The 18,914-nt window shown below is 47.2% G+C and overlaps 1 protein-coding gene across 6 annotated transcripts in view; it reads right to left on the reverse strand.

Annotated features, from left to right (window-relative positions):
- The window catches only part of ABTB2 (ankyrin repeat and BTB domain containing 2), a 324,845-nt gene that overhangs the window by 303,521 nt on the left and 2,410 nt on the right, over window positions 1–18,914 (reverse strand). Inside the window, exon 1 of one of the 6 annotated variants that reach the window (XM_078774523.1) lies at window positions 17,749–17,824. The exons of the other annotated variants lie outside the window; for them this stretch is intronic. The gene's annotated coding sequence lies outside the window, so the exon portion shown is untranslated. Of the gene's footprint in view, window positions 1–17,748; window positions 17,825–18,914 lie in introns of those variants that run through there. 6 annotated transcript variants of the gene reach the window in all.

Raw genomic sequence — 18,914 nt, forward strand, 5'->3', positions numbered from 1 at the left:
GTTAAGGGGTAATAGATCTCTGGGTTGTGAGGGTAAGGATAAGGGCGGCGTCCCGAACCGAGGCCTACCCGGGAGACGTTGGAATTTTAAGTAAGATCAGAACTATTATACGGGCGTAGGACGCCAGGAAAGTGCAGTAAGGGTAGGATAGACGGCTGTGTAGGCGGGCGAGCCTCTCAGGAGAGTAGGTAGCGCGGCCGTACCACGCGAGGCGGGCGAACCTCACGAGTACAAGGCTGCGAGCCTCTCAGAGTTAGGTAGACGGCTGTAAACGCGAGGCGGGCGATCCTCACGAGTACAAGGCTACGTCGGTAAACTAAATTTTCCTAGGATGGGTAACAGTATGGGTAATAAGACAGTAAAGGCAGGTGAACCGCTTAGACATACCCCAGCATTTTTTATGTTTAAGAGGTATGGCTATGCTGCTGTGAGACCAGGGAAGTCATGGGTTGCATTGACGAAGGATTTAGGAGAACCGTGGCCCGAAGGAGGGTCTTTTGCGCTGGAAAAATTGGACGTATTGTATGAGACATTAGAAAAGTTCGAACAGGCCACGAAACACTTTCCGCCTGACTATTGGAAAGTTTTTGGCTGGTGGAAGGAAGAAGCGATGAAGCGACACGCAAAGTCGAAACAGGCCAGCTTGGCCGGTGAGGTAACAAAACTCAAGGGTCTGAGGAAACAGGCGAATAAAGAGCAGGATGAAGCGCTTAAGGAAATAGAGAGGCAGGCCAACGCGCGACTGATGCCGCTCGTTGAAAAACCAGACCCCGCGAGAGGGGAGGCAGTGACCAATCTACCCTCCCCAGCCCCAGTCCTAAGCTCTGTCCCAGGGTTTCAGGCACCACCTATCCTTTCTGCGCCCCCGCTACCACCTCCCTATAACCCCGCTACCATCGCGCCCCAGATACCCCAGAACCACCCGAGCCAGGGAAGGCCGTTGGCACAACTCGGGGCTAACGGAATAGATGACGGGACCGACATCGCAGGGTTCCCGCCACCGATAGGACCGGATGGGTTATACCCCTCACTGGTAGGTTGTAAGGGGAAAAGGACCTCACAAACTACCCCATCGGAATGTCAGGAAATAGAGGAAAGGAAAACATTGTGCCCTGTACAAGTTATCGGGGTTGACGCAGCAGGTCATGGGGTTCGGGAAAGAGTACCATGGAAAGAATCCTCTTTAACTGTAATGCGGGAAAGGATTCAACATTTGCTTATTGAGGATCCGCGGCAGATAGTGCCGACCATGTCGAATTGGTTTATGGCTGGCGAGTGCGACTATAGAGACATAACTCATATGGGAGTATCCGTGCTCCCACCCAAAGTATGGGAAAGGGCTAGACAAAGAGCACACTGGCCGCACGACGACCCAAGGGCGGTGGGTGCAATCCCCCGGATAACACTAGTACAATGGGACGCACTGAAGCTCCGGCTGCTGGGTGCCATCGAGCATGCGCTGTTGCCAGCAGGAGGTCCGGATTGGGGAAAAATTGGGGCCATAAAACAAAAGGCAGGAGAACCAATTGGAGAGTACCGAGAAAGGTTGGAAAAGGCCATTGCGCGCTGGGGAGGACTGGGTCCGATGCAGCTGGGAGGGCTACCCCAACCATTGGTAAATCAATATCTAATCGAGGGGCTTCGGCCGGTATTAAAGAAACAGGTACAGACCGTCCTCTTCGGCTGGAAGGGAATGACAACCAACGAATTATGCGACAAACTGGAACAATGCCCGGGTTCCTCCCTAGAGGAGAAGAAGGATATTAAGGAGGAAATATTGCAAATGTTTGTCCAGGAGAAACGGGCTCAATTTAACCAAAATAAAAAAGGGGATCAGAGTCAGAACTACATACACGAACAGTGCCAGAAGTGGGGACCTGTTCGAGGTCCAGAGGAACATAGGAGGAGTTGTTATCCTTTTTTCTATAAGGGCCAATTCCCCAACGGAGAGTGGATCCCCAGCGAAAATGAAAACTGCGACGGTTGTACTGAGGAAGATTTTGGACTAATTAATATGAACGAGGTGAAACAACAATGGACAATACCACCCCCTCTTCCCCCTCCTCCTCAAAACCCTCAAACTTGGACTGTGCAAGGGCCCCCTCCCCAACATTGGTATCCACCAAGACCCCTTCTCCAAAACCCCGGACCACCCCCCAATAGTGGGATGCAGAACGGACCAAGGGGGAACTGGGCCCCGCCTCGGGGTCCGCCGCAGTGGCAACCAGTGAACCAGTCACTTTGGGGGCCGCCAGAACGTAGGCAGGGCGGAAGGGGAGCCGTAGAGGGACGACCTATGCCCTCCGCACCACCGGTTCCGCAGGAACCGTGCCATTATTGCAAGCAGATGGGACACTGGATACGTGATTGCCCAAAGGCTCGTAAGGGGTTTCAGCCCCAATACAATAGAGGGGCCTATTGACGGGACGCTGGCGAGTCGCCCAAGGAGTGTCCTCTCTTGACCATGACACCGGCAGAGGAACCAACCATGATGTTGGACGTGGAGGGAAGACAATTAGAATTTCTCGTAGATACGGGCGCGACTCGCAGCACAATTAACAAGGGGCAATTGCCCTCTTTGCGCCCTACGGCCAGGAACGTTCAAATACTGGGTGTTTCGGGTTTACCCCAAGCGCTTCCTATTTCGGAGGAAGTGCGAGTAACATGCGGCCCGCTGGAGGCTAAACATGCTTTCTTGATGACCACTACCGCCCCGACGAATTTGCTGGGACGGGATTTATTGTGCCGTTTGGGCTGTCAAATCTCATGTACCGAGGAGGGAGTTTTCGTAGACGTCGCGGAGTCTAAACGCGACTTGTTGATGACGGCACTGGCTCGTCCCGGCCCCACCGCGTATTGGTGGCGCTTGGATCCAGGGGCTTTGTCTGCTTGGACATATATCATAGATAATGTGTGTTTGGACAGTTCAGTGCTGCGAGATTGGATGCAACAGCACCAAATTTCGATAAAGGACTTAAAGGATAATCCACCCCATTGCACTGCGTACTATGATGCAACGGGTGAGGACGAGAACTACCGGGAAAGGGTTAAGGAAAAGCTGGGCGAATGGATGCCTCTACACTTGTCACGGGTATGGATCGGGCGTGAGGGAATAGGAATTGAGGTAGTCCTAACCCCGAGTCAGCATGCGCTGACCCAATACCCCGAAGGAGCGGTCGCCCATGTTACCCTCACTACTGCCAAAGGGTGGCCGCCGGAAAGTGTAGGTTGGATGGTAGGGAGGTTACGAGAAGTTCCCTTACATGGTTATCGGTGTAAGAGGGGCCGCTGGACTTTGAAACAGCTCGAAAACGGTGAAGGGTTCTCAATTGACATTAAGGCAGAACGGAGGGACGGAAAGTTCGAAGAGGCAGAGTTGCCCCCCAAAGGCACCTATGCCATGAGGGCAGTGCTAACGGACCCGGGTGAGTCGGATTACCTCCTAGCGGAGGTGCCAGACAATTTATGGCCCAAAAGCGACGGCGAGGTTGGACGGATGCGAGACGCCAAACCTCTAGTGATAGCAGTGCAGCCGGGGATGCGCTTGCCAAACGTAAAACAGTATAAGCTACGACCTGAGGCCGACGTAGGCATAGCACCAGTGATTCAATCCCTAGTGGAACAGAAGATTATCGTAGAAACTAACAGCCCATGTAATACACCAATTTTGCCAGTTAAAAAGCCGTCAAAGGACAAATGGAGATTTGTACAGGATTTAAGGGAGGTGAACAAGGTGATACAGGGCATACACCCACTAGTTCCAAACGGAGAAACCCTCATGATGTCAATTCCGCCGGACGCAACATACTTCACGGTCATCGACCTTTGTTCTGCGTTTTTCTCTGTGCCCATCGCGCCTGAGTCACAATACTTGTTCGCTTTCACCCATAGGGGGCGCCAGTATACTTGGACAGTACTACCTCAGGGGTTTTCAGATAGCCCCACTCTGTTTTCCCGGGCGCTGCACCGCGACCTGGCGGATGTGGAATTGAAGGGAGGGTCAGTGTTGCTGCAATACGTTGACGATTTGTTGATTTGCTCCCCTTCAAAGGAGGCGTGCGAAATGGATTCTTTGGCCCTATTAAAGGCCTTGGCGGCCAAAGGCCACAAAGTAGGCAGACCAAAACTTCAGTTTGTGCGGCAGGTTGTAACTTACTTGGGACACGCCATTTCGCACGGAAAACGAGAATTGGATGCTGGACGAGTGACCGCTATCACGGAGCTGCCTCGCCCTCGCTCGCAACGGCAAATGCTGCGCTTCCTAGGTATGACGGGATATTGCCGCACTTGGATACTTGATTTTGCGCTGCTGGCTAAACCACTGTACGAGGCGACCAAATCAAATGCCCCGGACCTATTGATATGGACGGATGAATTGAGGCGATGTTTTGACGGGCTGAAACAGGCGCTGGTTACGGCACCGTCATTAGGACTCCCGGATTATGCGAAACCATTTACCCTTTACACTCACGCCGTGGGAGGTTTCGCCCAGTCAGTTTTGACACAGACCCATGGGGATAAGGAGCGGCCGGTGGCCTACTTTAGTAAAAAGTTAGACCCGGTCGAACAAGGGTTTCCGGTGTGCTTGCAAGCCGTGGCAGCGGCCAGGTACGCAGTAGAAAGAACAGCGGACATTGTTATGGGACACCCAGTAACGCTACGGGTACCACATTGCGTCACTTTGCTGCTGTTACAGCGAAGCACACAGCATTTGTCTAACACTAGATTAATGCAATACGAATCCGCACTGATCACTGCAGCCAACATCACGATCGAACGTTGCACGACGCTCAACCCAGCCTCACTGATGCCCACTCCTGAGGAGGGCGAACCTCATGTGTGCACCGACGTTGTGCAGCTAGTCTCCACGGTGCGATCGGATTTAAAGGACAATCCCTTAGAATATCCCGACTGTACATATTATGTCGATGGATCAGCTAGGCGCGCATGGGACGGGTCCCTGTTGTCCGGGTACGCCGTGTGCTCGGATAGCGAAACGGTAGAGAGCGGGCGTCTTCCACCTACATTTTCCGCACAGCAGGCGGAGCTGTGCGCCTTGACCAGAGCGTGCAGCTTGGCGGAAGGCCTTGCCGTCAACATTTACACAGATTCGGCCTACGCTCACGGCGTAGTCCACGATAAAGGAGCCATCTGGAAGATGAGAGGTTTTCTCACATCTGCCGGTTCAGTGATAAAGAATGGCGCGTTGGTAGAAGGGCTCCTCCGAAGCATTTTACTTCCCCGCGCTATCGCGGTAATTAAGTGTCGTGGCCACCAAAGGGCGGACACTGACGTTGCCCGGGGCAACGCAAGGGCGGACGAGGCGGCAGGAAAGGCCGCCAACCAACAGATAGAACGCAACATGCCGATGGTGACACGAGCACAGAAGACAGCCGCACAGATTGCTGACATACCGACTGCGGGACCACCCGCCACACCAACTAAGGACGATATCATAAATTTGCAAAATGCTGCACCGACGGCCGAACACGAGGTCTGGCTCAAACGAGGAGCGATACGCCCTGGGCCAGGGGAAATGTGGACCCTTGATGAAAAACCTATAGCACCCCAGGCTTTACTGCCCTGGCTGGCACGCATGGCTCATCAGAATGGTCATGTGTGCCAGAGGGGGGTGATGGGACAGATAGACTACACTTGGGCAGCGCCAGGACTGTCACGGATTGTATCCGAAGTGTGCCGATCGTGTGTGGTCTGCCAGCAACACAATAGAGGGGCGCCGCCGAGACATGCACATGATGGGGGACGACCCCCGCCTAGTGGGCCGTTCGCAACTATTGAGTTCGATTTTACAGAATTGGAACCAAGCATGTCGTTTCGCTATGTGTTGGTAATCGTAGATACGTTCACCAAATGGGTCGAAGCATACCCATGCGTCAAATCCGATGCTCCGACAGTAGTGAAGCGCCTTGTGCGGGATTTTATGTGCAGATTTGGCATTCCCCAGATAATTTCGTCAGATCAAGGAGGCCATTTCACGGCGCAGGTGGTTAAGGGCATCCTGAAGGCGTTGGGCGTTAAACAATCCTTCCATTGCGTCTACCACCCACAGTCCTCAGGACTTGTGGAACGAACGAACAAGACTTTAAAGAATAAACTAGCGAAACTTTGCGCAGACACAGGCTTGAGGTGGCCAGAGGCTCTTCCGCTTGCATTGATGAGCATTCGTTCCACCCCGGGTCGCACTACGGGCCTTTCCCCCCACGAAATATTAATGGGACGACCTATGAGCTTGCCCGTTTCAGCACCAACAGACATGTCCACCCTTGCTTTGCCAGTAATGGATGACATGCTTTTGAGATTTTGCATAGGCTTGTCGAATGTGGCACGCAGCATCCATGCTCGAGTACGAGAGGCGCTGCCTGAACCAATAGGCCACGCCATCCACAACTTTCAGGCCGGCGACTGGGTGCTCGTGAAGCACTTCACCCGCAAGGCTGCTTTGGAGCCACGGTGGAAGGGACCATTCCAGGTGCTACTGGTCACACCGACGGCAGTCTTCTGCGAGGGTAAACCTTCGTGGATCCACGCCACCCATTGTAAGTTGTCCATCCCCGCACCACAAGCCACACAAGACACCGCACCTCACATTGCTGCAGACACCACACCTCACACCGCTGAAGACAATGCACCGTCTAGGGCACCACAGTCTCCTAAGGGCGGCGATGACGGTCATGATGATGGGAATTCTGGGCAGCTGCCTAACAAACCCCGCCAAGGATAGGCTTCTGCAGTTTAACCCACTGAGAGAGGATCTCCCCAAATACCCAGGACACGACAACTACACGTTATTTAAACTTTACTCCGTCAAATACATAACGGCTCCCCGGGGACAGGGGATAGTAGTACATTGCTGTGAGTTGGAGACACATTTCAAGTGGTTATCTGTAAGATGGATGGAAGCCATGGTGGTACATAATGGGACACCACAGGCACGCATGACAACCCCACGCATAGTCTTAACTAAAGTTAGACAGGTGGAAAATGGAAGGTTTACTGGGACCGTGAATAGTCACGCCGCCGCAGGATATCAATGGGGCACGGGCATCGACAATACTACTCTCCTACTGTCGCATGCCCTCGTCGGCCCACACACCACGATAATACTTGAATGTGGAATATGGCCCCCGCGCACGCTGATTAGAAGGAACAAAAAGAGGGGAGAGACCCAACACCAATTCCGGCCTAGTTGTGCCGCCTACGTCATTAAACCCCCTCCTGCCCAGGAAGTAAGAAGGAAGCCAGAGGAGAACACATACTGGAAGGTCGCACGGCATATGGCCACAGTACAGAATAGGACACAGTGTTGGATGTGTATGCACCTTCCCCGCACCAGCACAGCAGGCATACCAATGGTAGTGTTACCCCTATCACTCAATGATTTGTGCTCGAAGCCACTAGATACCAAATGCATTAGTACAACCCTGACAAGCCAAGGTTCTGACGGAACTGCGTGTAAACGAGTTTTCCAGTACTCCCCTCCCATCCTGTCCCGACACTTTGAGGAACGTCCGGCGCCGGTTTGGGTCAAGCCGGCATGGGGGGCCCTCTGCTTAGAAGGAAAGGGCCAAGTAATGGTAGGCAAATCCGTGTGTAGAGATACCCTTCCCGCGGACCCGAGAAAAGGGAAACACACGCTCCTAGTGAACGTTACAAGCTCGCCCTTGCATAACCTCACACACCTCCAGTTGGCATGGAAAGGGGAAAACGGGACAAACACTATCCCAGGTCTTCTCACTTGCATGACCACCCATTTAGTGGCCCCGCACGGGACCATGTTTGTATGCGGGAATAAAGCTTACCCGTATTTACCTGATAATTGGGGAGGAATTTGCTATTTAGGATCAGTTTTCCCTGAGATGGAAATGCGACAGCACTTGCATAATACCACCGCACTCATAAGGACACAACGAAGCACTTATTGGCACGACGACGACACCACTACTTTACACGGCGCTGATTGGGAGAAAGCCGTTAGCTTCTTCTTCCCATGGGCTGGGACGGTCATGAACAGTTACCGCATTGACAAAATTGCGTTAATCTTAGAAACTGTGGCCAACGCCACCGCTACAGCACACGACGAAATGTTGGACACAGTTGTCCATCTGCGTACAATGGTTATGCAAAATAGGGTTGCATTAGATATGCTATTGGCAGAACGAGGAGGGGTATGTGGGATAATTGAGGGTAAATGTTGCACTTTTATTCCTGACCCCTCACAGGGTGTCAGTGCTGCTATTATAACGTTAAGGGAAAGCGCTCACTCATTGACAAGGGATCGCTTGGATCGGGAAGCCTCCCACCAGTGGCTTACCGACTGGTTCAAAGGGTGGACAGGCACAATTGTAAAGTGGGTACTAACCGCTTTGGCAATAGTCCTTGGAATCGTGGTTAGTTGTGTGATAGTCAAGGCTTTAGTCCTTGCGTGTGTGAGGAAGTTTTCCACAGGATGGACACTGAAGACGACACCGGAAAAGGCCATGGTGATGATCGACCAGCGGATCGCGGGTCCGGATGACACACCAGCTGTCAACTCAACTGCCAGTCGCGGATCCTGGAACGACGACCTGAACGAGTCCCTGGGCCGCGACAATGAGATCTTCGCTTCCGAAGATTGTTCTTCCATTGCTGATATTACCGATAATGATGTCGAGTACACTTATGCGGACCTCGAAGCATTTCAGGCTACTAGAAGGCCGTTTAAACTGGGCCCCGACACGTCGGAAGAAGAAATCGACGATTTCCTGAAGGATTCCTCTCGTTTCTTCACGATATGCCATGCCGTGGCTATGACTATGGGCCGTCCACTCCGCAGGCCTACGCCACCTGAAAATAATGTTACTGATGATGTTACCAATGATGATGTGGGCCACTTGCGAGGGTCCCCGGCTGATGTTTATGTTTCAATGCAGGCTCTGCCTCTCCATGTTTCACGAGCTCACCTTTATGTCTCACAAGCCCACAGTGAGTCAAACGCCACTGACCCAGTTCGGGATTTGGACCCAGCTGTGAACCCAAGCCCGGATGGAGAGGAACTCGATCGTGAAAATACTCTGAGTTCCGAGTCTGATTGTTTTGGAGATTCGCCCTTGAATAACAGCGAAGCAAGCAGCATCGCCTCGGACGATCTCGACTTTGACCCAAAGGAAGTTTCTCTCCCACCTTTGGATCGTTATGCTTTATTTTATGGCCATAGGTTTGAGCCACCTGATACTGACGATGTTGTGTCTTCCCCAGATCACCAGCACGTAAGAGACCTCATGAACATGAATATCGATTGAGCGCTGAAGATCGACAAGGATTTCACTTGGGGAAGCCTGGGCGAGCTCCAGTTGGGGAGGAGTCCGGCTGCACCTCTGTGGACCAAGGGTGGGTCGGAGATCTTCCTGGGTGTGGACCCCGGTGGAACCAGAGGTCTTCGTTGTGGATTTGGCGCGCTATTCGATCTTCATGTCTCTACGGTCTCACCTCATACACCCATCTACACCCGACTTACATCATACATCCACTTACACCCACTTGCACCCACACACCCGCGGATCAGCCTGCTGGGTTCGTTGTGCGGTACTGGGTACGGGACATGCTCACTGGGCTGCATTCGTGTGGTACGTTACGTTTAGTTACACTCTCTCTCTCTCCCACCTCTTTTGGTGGATTTTGTGTGCCATTTGATCACTCTGCTTTTACGGCCTTACATTGCATACTCACATACAGACGCGAATCATCCTACTGAGTTTGTGTGGTGCTTTGGTACGGGACATTCTTACGGGGCTGCCTTCGCGTGATATGTTGAATGATTTTTCTGTTTTTGTTTGAAATAAAGGCCTTTGATTGGCTCGTAGATAACTTTGTATCTTAGATCCAAAAGGGCGGTATGTAGGGAGCTGTAATGCCCCTCCCCCTTTGTATATCCTTGCTGCTTTACCAATTACCAAGTATAACCAATTATATGTTTTGTTTTGACTTGCTACTGTACTCTTTTTGATACTGAGTTCTTTCTACTGCATTGAGGATGTGTAATATCCTAATAAGGAGTTCTCTGCCTTTGTGCTCTGGCCTGCGTGGGCGCAATCTCTAGTTCCCCTTTCCAGGCCCTTATCTCTCTTTGCCTTTTTCCTGTTTTTGCCATTATCTTGCAAGTTGACAGTTTTACGAGTGACCACTCCCCTTTGTACTTTCCCAAGCCAGCTGCTATACAGAAAGTTGTAAACATGTTGTCACATAATGCTGACCATCTCCTTATCAGAAACTAACCCATGACTGGCCTTGGATGAACTTCCTTTAATTAACTGAACAACAGGATGGGACTATGGTGGGGGACCCAATGTGCCCATTCTGTCTCTGTGTCTTGTGAGCTAACTCCACCCCTGACTTTCCTTTATATAAAGCAATGTTAATTGAATTATTTCAGAGCATCTTGTTGTACTGTTGGTCATTCCTTGTGAGTTTCAATGCAACTTTGCTGTCCTCAAGCTTGAGTACTCGAGTTCCAATAAATATATCCGTTGCTCCTTTCTTCTGAGTTCTTCTGAGTCCCAAGTCCTAAGTCTCAATCCGACATATATATATATATATATATATAGATAGATAGATATATATATATATATATATATATATATATATATATATATATATATATATATATATATATATATATATATATATATGTATACATATGAGGGGCAGTCAATAAGTATCCTTAAAATATTTTTCACAACTTGTTTATTGCATGTACATGTGTAACAACTATTATTTTTCAACATAATCTCCATTGCGTTCAATGCATTTTTTCCAGCGCTTTACTAAGGCCTCATTCCTCTCGGAAAAAAATATTTTGGCTGCTTGTGTAGCAATTCGTGCACCGCCTCTTGAACCTCTTCTTCGGATCGGAAAGTGGTTCCACCAAACGCCTCATTTAGTGGGCCAAAGATTGGTAATTTGAAGGGTTGAGGTCTGGTGAGTAGGGTGTATGAGAAAGACACGCAAAATGCAGGTCCTCAATTGTTGCAGCTGTAGCACGGGCAGTATGTGGCCGAGCATTGTCATGCTGCAGCAAAACACCGGTAGTGAGTAGTCCACGACGTTATGATCTGATTGCTGGTTTCAGATGATTTTTATGGAGGTTGCAGTATGATGTGATGCACTGGTGACTGTTGTCCCTCTGGGCATGTAATGCTCTACAAGTGGGCCTCGGCTATCCCAGGAGAGCGTCAGCATCACTTTTCCAGTGGACGGTTGTGTGCGGAATTTTTTGGGCTTCGGTGAAGTTGAATGGCGCCACTCTTTGCTTGCCCTCTTCATTTCTGGCTGAAAGTAGTGGACCCAGCTTTCAACCCCAGTCACTATGTGCTTTAAGAAAGCGTCGCCTTCTGTTTCGCAAGGTCACAGAAGTTATTCACATACGTCCACTCGCCATTCTTTCAGTTTGGGTGTGAGTTGTCAAGGCACCCACCTTGCAGATACTTTGCGGAACCCCAGGACATTGTGAATGATATGGTGTGCTGAACCATGGCTAATGTTCAATTCGGAAACCACTTCATCCAGCGTAATGCGACGGTTTTCCCTTAGCATGCGCTCAACTCCTGCAACCATTTCTGGTGTGTCGGCTGTTTGAGGCCGGCCCGAGCGAGCAGTGTCTGCCACACTGGACACCACTTTTAAACTTCCTCTCCCAGTCGTACACCTGATGCAGCGATAAACATGCGTCACCATATTGCATTTTCATTCTGCGATGGATTTCACTGGGATTCACACCCTCACTTCCCAAGAAATGGATGACAGAACGTTGCTCCTCCCTGGTGCATTCGATTCACACCCTCACTTCCCAAGAAACGGATGACAGAACGTTGCTCCTCCCTGGTGCATGCTTCTAAGGGAGCTGCCATCTTGGAACTGCTCTACTGACGTCATACTCTCAATGTTGCCAGATCTAAAACAGGCAAAACATGACTCTTACCCATAGATATAACACATGTCGTCTACAACTACACACATTACATTCTCGAATTTATATCGCCATTTTAAGGTTACTTATTGACTGGTCCTTGTATATATGTATAAAAAGTATACAATACACCAATATCTCAATTCGTGTTTGTTTGTTTGTTTTTATATATATATATATATATATATATATATATATCCAACAAAATTTTGCATGTTGCCTAAGGGTACCCCAGTTATGGTTTCTGTTGGGGTAGTATATCTCAAGGAGGGTATTCAATGTGGGGAGAAGACCCAAATTCTCTACATAAATGTGTGTCGTATAGCACCACCCCAGTGGTATCCAATATTACAAATCACCGTCGTGTTGTGTTGAAAAAAAGTTTAAGCACGTTGATAATGCGCATGACGTTGATGTCGAAATAGAAGTGAGAATAATTCGAAATTTTCAAAATGTTTAATTATATTCATTTTAAGTGGAGGTTCAAACCAAAGCATCCAACACTGAGCTTTGCAGTGAGGTGGAAGGTTTTTTCCACTTGTTTTGAAGTTATAAACTGTTGTAAAGAAGGAAAAGTATACTCAAAGATATTAATATGCCTTTAATTCCCCTCCACAAAAGTTGATTATGCAAATATTTTCATGGTGTAGAAGCAATACAAAAATTTTTTGATTTCAAGCAAAGAGCATGCATGTTTCCAGTTAAAACTTTAACAACAGGGTTTAAAGTGATCCAGATTGTGATGCAACATGCCCAAAGGCATTTGGATCATTTCACAATATGAAGAGCAATAACGATATGTTGTATCAAATTAAAGTTGACAAGGATATGCCAATCAAAGTAAAATTGTTTTTGACATTATCCCTTCATCGAGGTAAGAGAGGAAGGAAGATCGCTCTTGCTCTGATGAATGAGCTAACGTTCTAAATGTCAACCATATTTTGCTTTGCATGGCGGTTAACACACCTTAGAATAAACGTCCAGTTGATAAAAACGAGTGTCAAACTATCTGCTGATACATTAGCCTTGAGAAACTCTGGTGTTTTATTTTTGTGTCCTAGTCGAGGCTCATACAAGAGATAACATGAAGAACATGTTACAAAGGAAGCGGGAGACAAGAAGGGGTGAGAGAGGGATGCACATCAACACTAGGAAACAGGGACAAAAGGAGATCTGTGGAAGAGAGGGTTATGATGGGGTACACAAGATAAAAAAAAAAAAGAGATGGACACTAAAGGGACTTTCAGGAAAGAAACCAGGGAATTTGAAGGAGGTGGGTTTTTGGTGGATTAACAGGGGTAGAGGTTTTGGATGGGGGAGGGGGGAGGTGGGGGAGACAAGAGATGGTGGTGAGCAGCTGTTTTAAAGACCTGGAGGGAGGAGTGGGATTGAAGAGTGTGTGAGAGTTTGGTCCAGAGGTGGGAGTAAAGAGGAATGAAAGAGTGAAGGTGAGCAGAGAGTCTTGATTTTGGCAGTTTCCCCAAAAGGGAGTTGCTAGCAGACCTTGTGCATCTTGCAGGGACAAAGTACAGACAGAGCAGGGGGAGCTAGGCCGGAGAGCAGTCGGTAGAAGACAGAGACCACCAATCTGCCTGCGGTGAGAGAGTGAACAACCCTCAGAATCAGCTTCATCGCGGGAGATTCCAATGATTCTGAAAGCCTTGGTTTCTACAGCATGAAGCTGAGCTAGGTGTGAGGTAGGAGCACCAGCCCAGAGGGGAGAGCAATACTCCATCAAGCTACGGATGAAAGCTTTGTTTGTGGTGAAAAGCTCAGTAGTGTCAAGGAAGGAATTTCGCATGACGGAGGATGCCCAGTCGGCGACTGTCTTTGGAGGCCAGCTTGGAAATGTGGTTTTCCCAGAAAAGATCATGGCTGATAGCGAGACCCAAAAGCTTGCATGACAAAAATTCTTCAAGAGGAGGTGTTCTTTCATAATACAATTGTTTGATGAAAAATTGGTGATATTTAGTGTTTAATGAACTGTCAGTTATTCTATTTTTAATCAGCATCATAAAACAGTATATATGGCCACTCTGCCAAAGGTCTAAATTAATATCAGTGCAAGATAGCAAAATAAATGCTAGAATGGTAGGAGAGGTAAGTGGTGGGGGCTTTGGAGAGTAAGTAAACACTTTGGTAAGAGACCTTGGCGCTCCCTGGCTCTGAAGACCCACACCAGAGACCCGCAATCTTGCAGATTGAAAACAACTGTGTTGGACTTCTGTATTGGTGGTGCTTCACCATGACAGGAAAGCCATGTTTACATGTTATACTGATGCCAAAGTACACGCAATCCTACATTAGAGAGTCATTTAACATAAATAATAATGAAATAACGAAAGAAAAACAGTGCACGACATCAAAAACAACTCCAAGGCAATCTTTCAAAACATTCTGCATTTCCCATCAGACAATAATCATAAAAATATACAAATATAAAACAGCGGTAAATGTAACTCATCAGAACTGTGAAAGATGCTGATGAGAGACAGACCACTTGAAATGCTGTGGTGCGGTGCCATTGTTCGAGATACCGTAGCCAAAGTCGAGCTTCGGGCAAAGTTTCAGGCTGCATCGGGCAAAGTTGGTTAAAGTACGGATCTAGTGCGGGAAGCCTTCTGTGGGCGGTCTAGTGCGGGATCTAGTGTGTGATCTAGTGTGTGATCTAGTGCGGGAAGCCTTCTTCAAGCCTGCATGCCTGGCTCCTATTAATGGCGTCACGTAAATTACACAAAGTTCTAATTTAATTACAAGAATTGTAGTTTCACAATGGGTTATGCAGTTGTTTTGCAGGGAATGACACCAAACAGCTTGACATCGGATATGTTATATTTTTATTCCATCTTCTGACACAAGTCCATTCTTTCCTCTACTGAAAACTTTCTCAACATGGGAAGCTCTTCATCATCTCCTTCTCTCTTTCTACACTACTGTTTATTTCTGATCTTTTTAACGTCATTTAGTCTTTGTCTTTGCATCATATCCAGATTTGATTGTTCCACATCCTTCATTGCTGGTTTGTTCATCTTGCAATGTTTTATTGTTTTGAAGCTCTTTCATCAGCTTTGTTACCTGTTTAGGGTCATCTAAGTATTACATATGCAACAAGAAAGAGGAATCAGATTGCAGACCCTCGCCAGGACATGTTTTTAGTGTTTTTAAGGCTTTCGTGTCAAACCAAATACGACGACCAAAACACGTGACCGATGACGTCATCATTTTTTTCTCCATCAATTTATCCCTAGATGACGCTCAATAAATTTCATCTTGATCGGATGAAGTTTTGTACTTGTCGAATTATGATGTCATAATGGAGGTACCTATGACATCATCATTAACATATGTTATTCCGCATAGAGAGTTCTTTACAATGAGCCATGTCTCAATTTTTTTATATGCAGCGCTTTCGGAGATATAGAGGTGCAAGTATTTTCGGTTTTTCTAAGATGGCGGCCGACCAATGTGACCTATTACGTCATAAGTATCATTTAAAAAATTATACAGGAGGAGGCGCACCTATGGTGAAAATCTCCTGTCAATCGGACCAACGGTTGCATAGAAATTCATATTTATTCTGTGCGGACAAACAAACAAGACAGACAGACAGACAAACGGACTCAAATGCAATACCCTCTCCTCTGGTGAGGGTAAATATGGAGCAATATTGCCCCTCCTCCTTCCCAGATGCTCTACAAGTGCCCCTCTTCTCTCCCCTCCTCACATTCTTTCCCTTCAATCTTTCCACTAATCTCCTTTGTCTCATCATTCTTCCTTCTCTTCCTTTCCTCAATTTATTTTTCATATTTTAGAACCCTTTGTATGAAGGTTTGAAAGACATGTAGATTCACCATCAACAAAGATATACCTGGTGTTGGCCTAATGGTTAGGGCGATGGGCTTGGGATCCGAAGGTCCTGAGTTTGAATCCCGTTGAATTAACGGCAGGTGGGGTTGACTCAGCCTGTCATCCTTCCGAGGCCGGCAAAATGAGTACCAGATAACTGGTTATAGAGAGGCACTGCATCAGCGGCAGATGTGCCCACAGAAAGATGATGCAACCAGCAGCCGTGTGGCTGCACACGAACCACATCAACAAAGACAATGCTAAATAATATGGGAGAATGTTACATCAGATCCACACTTGTGTAGGCATGTTTCTATTGTTTGATGGAACGGATGACGCATTAGAAATTTTGTCTTTCGGTAATTCGCTCGACGTACTCAAAATGACTCGAGCCTCTCAGATCAAATCGAAGATGATGTGACACATACTCATATCCTACTTCGCAGACTTCCTCCCTGCACAGGAACTGGGAATTCCTCTGTCTAAGAAACTATCTCTTCTCTACACGTTTCCTGGAATTTGGTATCCTCAAGCATAATATCCTATCACTAGGCCCATTAAGTTTTCAATTTGCATCAATAATACCCCCCCTGGAATATCACTTACATCCTGGAATATCACTATTTCCAAGGAAAGACCACCAAGAAAACTGGCATATATTTCAATTTGGTCAGTCACTTAAAAAAAAACTGGCAACCTGGAGAGGGCCCTGTAAGAAGCAGAGGTAGACCAAAGATCTGATGGAAAGACTGAATTATATATTTACTGGATTACAATGGCCTCAAATTATTGGTAAGAGAATGGACCATGCTTAGGGAGCATGCCTTCACCAAACAGGCTGGTCAAGTCAAGACAGTCACCAATAGAAGAGAAATCCTTGGAATTATTGGTTTAAAGATTGGCTAAAAAAAAATGTGGGATCAAATGACTAGCTTACCTCCAAAGGCAGATAATGGTTGCGCACTTTCCATAGTGCGAAGTTCTTCTCAAAGCATTCATAAAGTAAAAGGCTTTAAACCACAATGCAGTAAATACACCTGTCTAGTCTTGGCTGAAGCTCCCTCAACACACCTGGCATTGTATAATGGTCTCATGTACTCATATAAAACATTAATTAGGATCATTGGCATTCAGCTAGTGGAAACCCAACATAAGGATTTGGGTTCGTAGCCTCTCAGTATACTTACTCTGCATATACTGTATGGCTCTGTGCCGCCTTTCAGCAAGCCCACACCCCCTCTCCATCCAGCCTCATCAGGTAATTTCAGTTAATGAAGACACCTGTTAATGAGTAGGCTCAAGCTTCTGCCTACCTTACTTACCTCCATCATCCTTCATTTGTCTTGCCTGTAGAATCACTTCCCCATGCCTATCCAACCCCATTCTGTCATCCTGACTCCAAAGGCAACAGGTCACCACAATGTCACATTGTTCCTGCCATTCAAATTGACAATTTGTTCCAATCTGCTCTTTTATCTAGTTATTATATTGTTCACCACTCTATTCTCAGCACGTTATCCTTCCTTTGCATGGAATCTCGTTCTGCTAAAATCCTCAATAGTCTGAAATCTAATCCGTTAACACTTGAACATAAGATAAATTATGCAGACAATCATCAGTTTCGATGCTCATTTCAAAGAGTGAATAATTATCCGAGATGAAACCAGACCACACCAAGACGACCAAGAGCCAAAGTAACAACATTTGATGTCGAGAGACCGAGACCCTATCAAGTTAAAAAATTACAAACGACGTTTCCATGGCAATTCATTTTAAGGGATACTATGAGTGATGTTGTTGAATATCTCCGTACATTTCCATCAAGGAACAGAGCACATACCCGATTAATCTGATTCAAAGTAAAGCAATGTTTGAAAAAGATAGTGAGTGTAAACATGCCTCTTCCCTTAGACCCAACCACCGACCCGAGTGACACCGACCTTTCAAGATCACAATAAAGTGAAGCAGTGGGTGCAGTTTCCTGTACAGCCTCTTCTGAGGGTGGAGTACGTATGGCTAAATATTCAACAAGAAAAATAAGAAAATTCACACTTTGTGTATATGGCCTTTGTGTATACTAGGGCATGCCCGTACTATATCTATATCTAAAATTATATCCCCCCCCTCTATTTACATGAAATGGTTTGGTCCAAAGCGAACGGCTTGCGAGTGGTGACAATCCCCCCCCTCTATTTACATGCAATGGTTTGGTCCAAAGCGAACGGCTTCCGGAGTTTGGTAAAGAAATCGCCATCGCGTGCACAAACGCGCAGGAAAGCGAATGAATCGCAAATTCGTTTTTATTAGTTGTAAAACATAGTTTAACGCCAACATAGTTTGCAAACGTGAAATAAATGAATACGCTCTCAAATGTGCCATCCGAGGCAGAGTGTGCCCGCCACGTTCGGCACACGCGATCGTTCGCTGCTCTCTGATTGGTTGAATCGTTTTTTGGACATAGCTCGGTAAGTAATTGTCCGATTAATATGAAACCTTGAAAAGGCACATCCTCGGGTCCCCAGCAATATACCTGGCAAGTTAAAAGTATATCGGACCCGTGGTTGTCGAGAAACAGCGGTCACAGACAGACAAACGTACAAACGTACAAACGTACAGAGATTACTGGAATTATAGATAGATAGCATTTGTGTCTATGGCCTATGTGTATATGGGCTATTGTGTACATGGCCTATGTGTATATGGGCTATTGTGTACATGGCATATGTGTATATGGGCTATTGTGTATATGGGCTATTGTGTACATGGGCTATTGTGTACATGGCCTATGTATATATGGACTTTGTGTATACATGTCCTATTGACTACTGTGTATATGGACAACTGTGTACATGGCCTATGTGTACATGGCCTATGTGTACATGGCCTATGTGTACATGGCGTATGTGTACATGGCGTATGTGTACATGGACTTTGTGTACATGGACTTTGTGTACATGGACTTTGTGTACATGGACTTTGTGTACATGGACTTTGTGTACATGGACTTTGTGTATATGGACTTTGTGTATATGGACTTTGTGTATATGGACTTTGTGTATATGGACTTTGTGTATATGGACTTTGTGTATATGGACTTTGTGTATAT

The sequence above is a fragment of the Myxine glutinosa genome, chromosome 3 (genome assembly GCF_964187855.1).
Source record: "Myxine glutinosa chromosome 3, kmMyxGlut1.1, whole genome shotgun sequence".
Lineage (NCBI taxonomy): Eukaryota > Metazoa > Chordata > Myxini > Myxiniformes > Myxinidae > Myxine > Myxine glutinosa.